The 11,759-nt window shown below is 43.5% G+C and overlaps 1 long non-coding RNA gene and 1 other non-coding gene across 2 annotated transcripts; one reads left to right on the forward strand and one right to left on the reverse strand.

The window, feature by feature from the left end:
- The first annotated feature begins 2,615 nt into the window (after positions 1-2,615).
- LOC129387795 (uncharacterized) lies at positions 2,616-6,513 on the forward strand. The gene is made up of 2 exons (XR_008614968.1): positions 2,616-4,219; positions 6,290-6,513. It is a non-coding gene; the product is annotated as an uncharacterized lncRNA (long non-coding RNA).
- TRNAK-UUU (transfer RNA lysine (anticodon UUU)) lies at positions 3,305-3,377 on the reverse strand. Its single transcript has one exon. It is a non-coding gene; the product is annotated as a tRNA-Lys (tRNA).
- Positions 6,514-11,759: the final 5,246 nt, after the last annotated feature.

Consider the following 11,759-nt stretch of genomic DNA (forward strand, 5'->3'; position numbering starts at 1 on the left):
CCATGGTGGTTCACCTATTATGCCCACGTTTGATCTTGATGGCATCAGTAGTTATGACACGGCTGCTTGCAGAATCTTGAGTCGCTTGTAAAAGTCAATCATCTATCCTCTGGAGCGCTTTATTACGCAATTTATTGCACAGAACGTAATCAAACGAAACAATATAAATTTTGCGTACACACAATCCATACCGTGCCGTTATTTCTCCCAAATGAAAATTCTGTGCAGCGTAGAGCTCCCTAAGGACACTGGGAAACATACTGTAAAAAATTAGCACAACGCTTTCGAGCCCATGTTTAAGAATCTTCTTGCAGAAGGTTGTATTTAATTCATAGACATTTTTATTTCGTACGCTAATTTGCCGTAGCATTCCCCAGATCCCTGCCAAGTTTAATCCACGTGGCTTTTTTAGTTATATCAGGACAGCATGCTAAATTTTGCGCCACCCGTAAAACACTGATAACGCTGCGGAGCGCTTGCATGAGCGATTTATTGCAAAAGCCGCAATAAGCCCACCGGCTCTGAACGTTTCCTGCATATCTCCCGTCACCTGACCCTTAGTTGACCCTTAGTTTCATCAAACAGAAACAAGGTGTCTCGTTTAGTTCAGTGACGACACCGAGGAACGTTGTATAACGCATTATATATATATATATATATATATATATATATATATATATATATATATATATATATATATATATATATATATGTGTGTGTGTGTGTGTGTGTGTGTGTGTGGGCGTGTGCGTGTGCGTGTGTGTGTGTGTGTGTGTGTGTGTGTGTGTGTGTGTGTGTGTGTGTAATTAAGAGTTTCCTCGGGACATTGGCAACCGCAGCTGATAACAGCAGCGTCACACTTCCGAACACTTGCCTAAAGATAGCTTTGCAAAAGCTGTATTGGATTCACGCGTGTTTCACTTCGCACATAGATTTGGCATTAGAGGTCCACCCATTTTTGTCAAGCTTTATCTCTGAGGCATTCGTGGTTATGTCATGGCGGCGAGCTAAATTTTGCGCGGCTTGTAAAACGCAGTTATAATAATCCGCACTTGCTTACGCAATTTACTGCAAATGTCTCAATTTAGCCACGTATTTCGAACTATGCGTACAAATTAGCCATAACGTGCCCGTTGTTTCCACGAAATACAAACAAGGTGCCACGTGAAGTTCACCGAGGACACCGCAGAAACGGGCTACGAACCTCGTATGACACATAAAAATAAGCAACAAAAAAAAAAAAAAACAAGCGTTCTGTAATTCTGTCCATCGATATTTAATCCAGAAACACAAAAATTGCACCACACATTAAATATAACATCCCTAGTATTTTCAGCGAATTTTGAAAGTAGGTAGCTTGTACAGTTCTGGTAGGAATTTGGGAAATACAGCGAATAACGGCGGAATGCATACTGAAACGCCTGGATAAATAACTTTCTACAAAGGCTGTAATTCAACTCCGCGCACTCTAAGCTAGTAAAACGCGGCATCGTTAACTCACGTTTTAAACATTCCTTAAGCAATTCCTACGAACACAAAATGATCGACAGCTTTCGTGAGCACTGAGCACGTGCTGGTGGGCGAGTTGGTTATGCATGATTACAACGAAGGCGCCAAATAAAACGGACGAAGGAAGGAGACACGAGACAACCACGTAGGCGCCTACGTGGTTGTCTCGTCTACGTGGTTGTCTCGTCTCTTTTCTTCGTCCGTTGTTTTATTTGGCGCCTTCGTTGTAATCGTTTCGGGAGCCAACTGAACTGTTAACTTCGGCAGGCTTCCAACTCCTGTACAAGTCTCTACTGTAGAAGGCCTGCTGCGCAGCTTTTTGTCTGTGGTGAATGTAAATCTCCATGGACAAACTCGGTATAGACAAAAAAAACTCCAGTATTTCCGTACGTGAATTGAATAGCGCGCCATCTGAACACGGTCGCCCAGCGTGTTAACGTCAAAGTGGTTTTCTCTGCCCCGGAAAAATTAGGCAACCTTTGACCGTCCGACCAACCGTCCCAGCATCTAGGCCCAAACGAGGGTGCCTTATCGGACACCAAAATAGATTTATAGACTGCACAAACAACGTGGCATATCGAACCCCCCTGTCCTGTGGTAAATATTACATCAGACAGACGAGCCGATGCGTAAATGAAAGGCTGAAAGCACACATGAACAATGCTGACCGTGCAAAACAGGTTTGGCTTTCTGCCCACTGCTACACGTGTGGATGCAAGCCAGGATTTAAAAATAAAATAGAAACTGTAGTACACCCGCAGGGATCGTGTCGCGGGTGAGATAATTGAAGCGGGAAAATTTTTATGTTTAGAAGGGTGGGTGCCTCAGTACTCCCTCTGTCGCGCTCACTGACGGGGAGGTCTGATACCTCGGGCCATCCACCACGTTGAATTTTGTGTGGTTCTGTCGCGGCGTTCTACGCATGGTTGGTGTGCTGGTGTGTCAATACTAGCGATGCTTTCTGAAAAGAAAATAAACTGTTGGAAGTCAGCGATCTGTTCTCTCTTCTGCCACCTCTGGTGTCCTTGCCCTGTTGATAGAACGTTAAAGCTGTAATAAAGCTATAGAGATGAAAAAAAAAATTAATTAGTCACGCACATGCTTCTTGCTCTAACGGAATATAAACCATGTCTTGCACAGTTCACCAAGGAGACAGGGAACAGCAACTACTAGAAAAGCTCTGAGAGCACCAGTACTCAGGAATTATTTTTTAAATGGATAACTAGTGCACTAGACACTTCGAATTTTATGTACACGTCACCCGTATAGTTGCCGTAGTTCACTCAATATGTGAAATCCCTGCTATTTTTTTATTCGCAGGAAAATAAGAACATGCATTTTTTTTTTTTTTTGACGCGCACATAAACAAACATGATAGCAAATAAAGCAATAGCCGTTTGTTTGAGGAATTAAATTGCGCGCGTACATATTGCTAGAACGAAAAAGAAAGAGCGCAAATTTCAAAAACGCTTAATAACTTTTCTAAACGGCAGTTCGAGCGCACCGCGAAGGTGTTTATGCGAAAGGTTATCTCACTGATCTCCACTAGGGGGTTGGTTATCTACACACAGAAAAAAAAAACAAGAATATTTAGAATTTGAAATGGTTCAGTCTTATTTTCGCTTGCGAAAGAGCGAGTGAAAATGTGTTTTAGTGGGTGGAAACGTACGATAAGATCTCGTACCTACGTTCGGCTCTATCAACTTATGAATCTAACGCCGTCTCTTCGTATCTCCTGAAAATGTACATGAAGTACGCAATGCTGAATCATTGTTAAAAAAAAAGAAAAAAAATGCGCCCGAACGGGGGCTCGAACCCCGGACCGTTAGGTTAAAAGCCTAACGCTCTACCGACTGAGCTATCCGGGCGCTCGGAAATGGCGCCTCAAAAGCCGTTCTTAAACTATACCTCTACCACTTGAATGCGGACGTTCTAAGTTTGCATAGGTTTCGTGTGGGTCAAAGTGCGCTCCTAACGCTAAGCCGCGCGGATACGCGATCAATTCTTAGCTTTTTGAGTTGTTAGAAGTGTTTCCTTGTTTTATTTTCGCCGACTCTTGCGGGACAAGTTCAAATGAAACCGTGGTATGCTCCGCCACGACGGAAACTACTCGGGCAAGCCTTTTTCAACTGCAATTCTCCAGTCACAAAAATATCCGAAACGATTATGCCTTTCCCGCCACAAAACATTCACTGACTGACTTATGGCCGATCCCCCAGAGCGGGTTGCGCCATTTCACTCGAGAACAAGGCCAAGATCGACACGCTGATTACTTTGTTACGATGTTATTAGCTTATTAGACGATACGAAACGGGGCTAACGCAGTGTTCTCTGTGTGTCTTCGCAGTGTGGAGACACGTTCACGTCATGCACGGCAACAGCTGGTCAAACGGATCCTGTCGATGTACTTCGTTCTTTGGATCTATACGAAGACCAAACCGTTCGTGAAATTGGTTTTCAAATGCCATAGTGTTGGACTTCCTCAATCTCATCAAATGGTTGTATTGCGAGCCCCAAGTCTCGGAATGCTTTAATGTGGGGGTGTGTGGGAGCAACCGACTAGGTCGCGAGTCAAGGCTCTTGAGCAGAACAGGCTAACCAAGTACGCCTACTAGAGAAAGTCCGCAAAGTAGTACAGTCCGAAATGAAAGAATAGGAATCGCTCTGCGACTCGCTCAAACAAAACCCAGTAAAGGTGCTCACAAACGTGGTAAGAACCTCCACATGGCTCTCTGATTGGCACATTGCCCTATCAGACTGGACGACAAGCGCTTGCAGCGTGCAACTGAAGTTCTGAATTACGAAATTTGTACTCTGATTACTTTCGATTTCATATGCATGCAAAAGAATACTAACCCCTAGTTTAATGCTCTTCATGGTGAAACTTTCTTCCTGCTATATAGATATGGCACAATCTTCTCAATCCACACTTGAACTGCTAAATTTTCAGAAATAGCTTTCGTATTTAAGTGGCTCTTTATTTTTTGAATCATTTTGATTCTGCATATTATCTGTAGCCCTTCACTGTTCATGCATCAGCCACAGCTTCGGCAATACTAGGCGGGATTAAACAGAGCATAATGATGGCTGTTGCAACAGCCGTCCAAGCAACCTGTTGCTGCTGTGCAAATGAAAAAAATATATATAATAAACAAGTGTAAGATACGCATCACTTCTTCAGTACCAGCCTATTGCTGTTGTGGTGAAAACAGGTACAAACCAGACGTACATCACACTGGGAACACTGATGCTATGCTTCGAATCAGGCCTCTTCGAGAACTGATTGAAAGTTCAATATGAATATTACATTCTCTTTCAGTCTCTTTCTCTCTCATTTTATAATATATAAGTATATAGAAGTTTCATGCATTGATGCCGTATTGTCATTCACTGGTCCAATAAATATAACATCAGATTCCTTCAATTCTGTTAAAAGCTCTGCGCACATTAGCACCTGAAGCTGCAGAACACAAACTCCATTGTGTATTTTTAGTTTGTCTTGTAAGAGAGTTAAAAAGCATACATTGTGAATTCAAACTCATTCAGCACCACTGCGTCTTTTCAGCATCATTGCACTCGGTGCCATTGCATCAATCAGTGTCTTTTCATCTAAAAAAATTATGTAATACTATTATTATTACAAAGCTGTGCAGGTAGCCATGCAGAGTGTCTGCACAGGTTGTGTAGGGTAAAATGCATGCAATAACGCCACCGATTCTAATGTTTGGGAGACATTTGATGTTACCTGGCTTGAAAAATAGTATACCATGTTGAAGTGCACAAACCATGCATAGAGGTGTATATCTATATATATAAGCCATTGTTATTTGCTGATTGGTAAGGGGAGAATAAGGAAAAGCAAACGAAGAGAAATTATGATCTAGAAGCTTATGCACATGTATATGGGAAACTCAAGTACATCATAGTCACTTTCATAGAAAATCCACTGTAACATTCAATGCCTGACAAGCACAGAATTTTGCCCTCTTTTAGCCAGAATGGCTTTTCCAGAAAATGGCTGGCTGGCAATCTGCACTAACGAGACTGTCTCGCGCTTCAAAAATAAGGCAGGCACAAAGTAAACCACCAATTTCCCTATCACAGTGCACTGTACACACTTGGACTCACGGCCAAGGTGCAGTGATGACACCACGTGTCTAAAGCAAATGACTAGACATCGACAGATCCCTGTCATCGCAGACTCGACATTCAAATCCGCCTGAAAAACTTTCATGGCTTGGCTGCAGGGGCGATACCAAGATATTTCTGGTGAGGAGGGAGCAGACCATCGACCTCAATTTTGATTGGGAGAACACGAGGGCAATTCATCACGTGGCACTACATGGTGGAAAGAGAGGAGGGGGGGGGGTGACGGAGGAACAACAGGAGAAAATATTGGAAGGTCGAGTGCGCTCTCTGTCCCCCTTTAGAGCCAGTCCCGCTTTTCTGGACAGAGAAGGGTACCCTGAATTCAAACCAGCTTTCCTCAAATGTTGCTCTACTCAACATTCCCCCTTGATTTCCTACCTAAATGTGCAAAACTGAACACGTGGTTTGCAAACCGCTCGCTTCATTGCAGGAATGACTGAATGGTGTTATTGGACTGCAGCGTTCAGTTGGTGGGCAGTGCTGTCTCTACATCGCCTTTAACATTTTGAACACATTTTCTACAAACTTGAATATTGTGAAAATAATATCTGATGAGTATGCCAGGGTTGCACTTTTCAAGGTAGCCACAAATTCAAAAAATAATCCTGTGCTTCTCTCTGCGCTTTTGCAGTACCTTCTCTGCACGCCGCGACACCAGTAGGGCTACGCGCATGACAACACCAGGATAAAAGCTGTCAACTGGTAGAAGGACAAGGGATAAGAGCGGGCTGCATGTTCTGAGAAAGGAGGAGGAGATTAATGTGCACCACTGATTCTCCCCTAAAGCTTTTCTTTCAGTCGGTGTCATGGGTAGGACTATCAGTGACGGACAATAAAGACCCATTCACCTTTTGGTTTGCTTTGTTGCCTGGCTGATATGACCTGTAGCTTTTTGTATCTTCTAAAGCACTGCACCACATTTGTAAGACAGAGTATATTAAAGTACACCGTGAGGAGGAGAGAGTGACTGCAAAGAGGGTTGCTAAGACAAGCGAGAAACTTCTACAGCCTCTTAGTCATTCATTCAATGCCTATAGCACTGCTATTAACGCATAATTAAAAAAATTCCTTTGAATGTATGTTCTTCCTAAACTGGTGCACAAGTGCCACTACATAAATTTGCTAGCTCTAGAGCACTTTAGTTAAGGCAACCAGACGTCCAGACTACGGAGGGACATGTCCTGCTTTTATCGCCATGGTCCCATTGTCTCACAACTTACATGGAGGACGGCATTTTGTCCCGCTTTGTTCTCTACAGACCCCCAAATCGTCCTGAAATGCCTACCCCACCGTGACCTGCCCTGTGGGGCCCAATTGGCTGTTCACATTCTCAGTTGGGGTGGTGCCACTTTCAAAAGGACTCGAGAGGCAGGCAGCAAAGCAAAACAGTGCTGGAAGTAAGACAGCAACACCAGCATTTTGTAATGGTACAGAAAGCAAACCGTTCACTTGCCCTTGCACGATTGGTTAGAAAGGAGCTTTTGCTGACGCGAGCATGATTTTGATCAACCTTGCAAGGGCAAGCAAACAGTTCTTTCCAAAGTGTTTTAAGATAGCAGCCCTCCTAGAAAGGATGACCACTTACGGCTGATATGTTTTCTTGATCCAACTAATAGAACTTTTCAATACATTGGCTAACGAGCCAATGCAAGTGCACTGAAACGCAAAGTGAAACACAAAGTTAAACACAAGTGCAAGTTTACAGAAGAACTTGAAAAAGTGTTTCTCTTCACACAAACAAAACTTCAGATAAATTTTTAATCTCATTTCATTTCTACCTCCAACTCGCCTTGTCCCACTTTGGTGTATGAAAAATCTGGAGACAGGTGTATTAGCCATCTAGAGCTGCGTCATTAGAACGATGAGGAGTAGTCGAACGAGGAATGTTGCTTTAAGCCAACGTTTCAATAAGGGGACTTGTCTTTGTCAGGGCAGCAACAGCTTTCCTTAGCAACATTTTTATGTATGCATAGCTCACTCTCCCACACACTCAATAGGGGAGGAGGAGAATGAGCTGGAGAGTGGTGTGGCATAGCTAACGTCAAAAAGGAGGCAGTAGAGAGACTGGTAATGAAATGGGGAGGGACAAAAGGAAGTTTTGAGTTATGAGAGTAAAGGCAAGCAGTGGGAATACTGGTCTTGGACACTATCAAGGAGTGGAGGTAACAATCAGAGACGGGAAATAACTTATGGATGTAGGTAGGTGCGGCCAATTCAGTGTCTGTTTTTCTAAGAAAGCAGCAACTATTTAAATAATCTCTCTGGAGTTCTAAAGAGGTGGGAAGAGGGGAAGATGAAAACTTGGTAGCACCCTGTGTTCTGTCAGAGTTCTTCAACAGAAAAAGGTATTAGGAAGACTCTGGTTCGGTTAAAGGGCCCCTCACCAGGCCCCAGACCAAATTTTGGTTATATGCTGGAAGTTGTCACGTGTCCTCTAGGGAGCATTCTGCAGCAAAAATTTTTCAAATCGGCTCATTAATAGCCGAGATAGAAACATTTCAGTGCTGGGAACCCATGATTTCAGCAGGCGAGCTCCACTGCCAAGCAAGACGCTCCCTCCATTCACTCCGTCTAGCCTACGCAAGCGAAATTCCTTCCCTGTGTTCTCCTATACCGTACTGAGAGGATTGCGTGACGCATACATCACAGGCCCCGCCTTCATTTTTGTTTTCTTGCTCCTCGCCTTTTTTTTTTTTTTTTTCGACGCTACGCACTCCTGTCGATGGCGTCTCGCGCGAGCTGTTGTCTCGTTCGTGCAGCGCACGGTTTTGCGTGCTGTGCGCAAGGAAACATGACTAGCGGTATAATTCAGTGCTACACGAATACCGAGACAGAAGAAGCGGATCGCAGAGCGTGATCACGCGCTGGAACACGGTAGAAACTGGCACAGTTTCGGTACCTGCGCACGTGACCGTACAACCGTGGGAACAAGCAGACGAAGCCGAAGTACATCGCTCTTGCTTTGGTGCGAAGTAAAACAAAAAAACATGCAGACATTCCGTTTGTGTGTTTTATTTCTCTAAACTTCAATTCGTCAATTCAAGCAACAGATCACACAGATAACAGATGTTGCCTTGAATAATTCTCGAAGTCCCGTGTCACCATGAGCGACGTCCCACTGCGGACACGATTACGTAGGCACAGAGGCACAATTACGTCACCGTCCGGCTTGGAGCGCGGCAGCCACGAGTGAAGAGGGAAACGGCGTTCGGATTGAGATTTCAGATCTTTCCGCAGCGCATAGCAATGTAATACTTTGCATACACGATTGTTATCGCGCAATGTATGCTCTGCGTGTGTCAGCTCAATATTGCCAGACCTGGTGAGGGGCCCTTCAAGGGTACAAATGAAAAATGGAAGGACATGCATACGCATCAGACTAGTACGTAACAAATTAAATGTGCATTATTACTAGTAATCAATTATATTTTTGGGTAATTTTCTAATTTAACTACTTTGTTTGCTTACTCTGTAATGCTCACTATAACTCAGTTACTTTTTCCAGTTACCAACTATACATGTAACCACTTACTTTATTGACGAGACAAGCTGTAACAGGCAACACAGTTTTGAGAATCCAAATCTGGAGACAACTACAGCAGAATGCCCAAAATCATACCACGCCGCAGCCTTGTGAATGTGTATGTTCACATAAGCAAACTAAGGGGCTTGGAAAGCTCGACCAGATGTTGGCTAATGAATTGAACAGGTGATGGTATGGCTCGATAGTGAAGGTCACATAGGATAAGAATGCCACGAGATCACATATGAATGACTTTTTCTTCAGGTTTTCGTTTGCCCAACCAGGAGCGTCTTCTCCAAGTCCCAACAATGAAGCACTGTGCTTTATAGAGGACCCAGTGCTGAATAACCAAAACATTGTGCACAATTTCCCTATACGTTACACCACCACCCTACCCACAGGGCATACATCCAGCTAACCTCTCTCCTAGAACCAGTTTTCAGTGTCCTTGCTCATGTTTTCATAACAAAAACAAGGGCCGATGCACAAGTGGAATTTTTTAAAAGCAATTGGTAGTGCAGACAAGCAATGTATGAAGGGCTGCAGAGGATGCACTGAAAAGGCCTGGCCAGCTCATTCTGTTTACAGTACTATGCAAAAGTTCAGAGGAAAGTAATGCAGAAGTAATCAAGCAACTTTTGCAGGACAGTAACTGAGAGCTGTAATCAATTACAGTATTGAATGTAGTAATTGTAACAGGTTATATTTTTTCGGTATTGTGTACAAGTGCACTACACACATCTGGAAATTAAAAGAAAAAAAAGGTAACAGTCATGGACTACTGGGTATAATTGTGCGATTACTATAACAAATTGATTCAGGAGCTCCCTTTGAAACATTTATGCCTTTCGGCTGTGGTATATTTAACTTGTGAATTAGATATGACTGCCTATATTTTCTATCTCTCGGAGAATGGAAGTTTGACTGCAGGATATAAAGTTTAATTTCATCGAAATTATCACCCGACAGATCAAAGTGCTGTGCCACCACATTAGAAAGTTTCTTGGCCATGTTGGCACAGTGCCCATCTAGTCTAAAGTTAAATTGCTGTTCCGGTTCATCAATATATTGTTTGTGGTGCAGTGAATATTCCAGCCTGTAGATAACGTTTCAACTGATTTTGTGTGTACAATCGCTTGGATGCAGTGCTTTTACCTTTTATGTCATATTGAAGGTGTTCGCGTTCATATCGTTGTGTTCATATAGGAGGTTGTGGCCAAGTACTGCACCAGGGTGGCAAATCCTGCTCTGGTGAGGGAGTGCGTTACCGGTTCTGGTCATTGGGATCAGGCCACACTGCAGGCCTGTTTATGCAATTTTATCAACACGCGGATATCTTTTTTTAAATCCGCAAGAAAGCAACAAAAACCCAATAAAGAAAGGCATCAGGCAGGGAGATACGATCTCTCCAATTGTATTCACAGCGTGTTTACAGGAGGTATTCAGAGACCTGGATTGGGAAGATTTGGGGATAAGAGTTAATGGAGAATACCTTAGTAACTTGCGATTCGCTGATGATATTGCCTTGCTTAGTAACTCAGGGGACCAACTGCAATGCATGCTCACTGACTTGGAGAGGCAAAGCCGAAGGGTGGGTCTAAAAATTTATCTGCACAAAACTAAAGTAATATTTAACCGTCTCGGAAGAGAACAGCAGTTTATGATAGGTAGTGAGGCACTGGAAATGGCAAGGCAATACATCTACTTAGGACAGGTAGTAACTGCGGATCCGGATCATGAGACTGAAATAATCAGAAGAATAAGAATGGGCTGGGGTGCGTTTGGCAGGCATTCTCAGATCATGAACAGCAGGTTGCCATTATCCCTCAAGAGAAAGGTATATAACAGCTGTGTCTTACCAGTACTCACGTACGGGGCAGAAACCTGGAGGCTTACGAAAACAGTTCTACTTAAATTGAGGACGACGCAACGAGGTATGGAAAGAAGAATGATAGGTGTAACGTTAAGGGATAATAAAAGAGCAGGTTGGGTGAGAGAACAAACGCGAGTTACTGATATTTTAGTTGAAATCAAGAAAAAGAAATGGGCATGGGCTGGACATGTAATGAGGAGGGAAGATAACCGATGGTCATTAAGGGTTACGGACTGGATTCCAAGGGAAGGGAAGCGTAGCAGAGGGCGGCAGAAAGTTAGGTGGGCGGATGAGATAAAGAAGTTTGCAGGGACAACATGGCCACAATTAGTACATGACCGGGGTAGTTGGAGAAGTATGGGAGAGGCCTTTGCCCTGCAGTGGGCGTAATCAGGCTGATGATGATGATGATGATGAAGGTGTTCGCAGGTCAGGTCGCATATTGCAGGTCTTGCACCTTGGATGAGCACAGGCTGCTATGATGACAGTCCACTGAGCGTTTATTTTTGCATGTACTAATATGTCTCTAAAGTTTCTGTTGCAGCAATGTGGGACTCTTGGTATAACCAGGAGCGCTTTTTTAAGGCGCTCATTGCTTTATAAGACTGCATAGTATCCTGTAGAACATTGCTTATGTTTGGGAGCACATTGGTATATCTGGGTGAATAGTTCCTGCTTTCTTAGAAAACCAGACACTGGATTGGC

The sequence above is a fragment of the Dermacentor andersoni genome, chromosome 2 (assembly GCF_023375885.2).
Source record: "Dermacentor andersoni chromosome 2, qqDerAnde1_hic_scaffold, whole genome shotgun sequence".
In the NCBI taxonomy this organism is placed as follows: Eukaryota; Metazoa; Arthropoda; class Arachnida; order Ixodida; family Ixodidae; genus Dermacentor; species Dermacentor andersoni.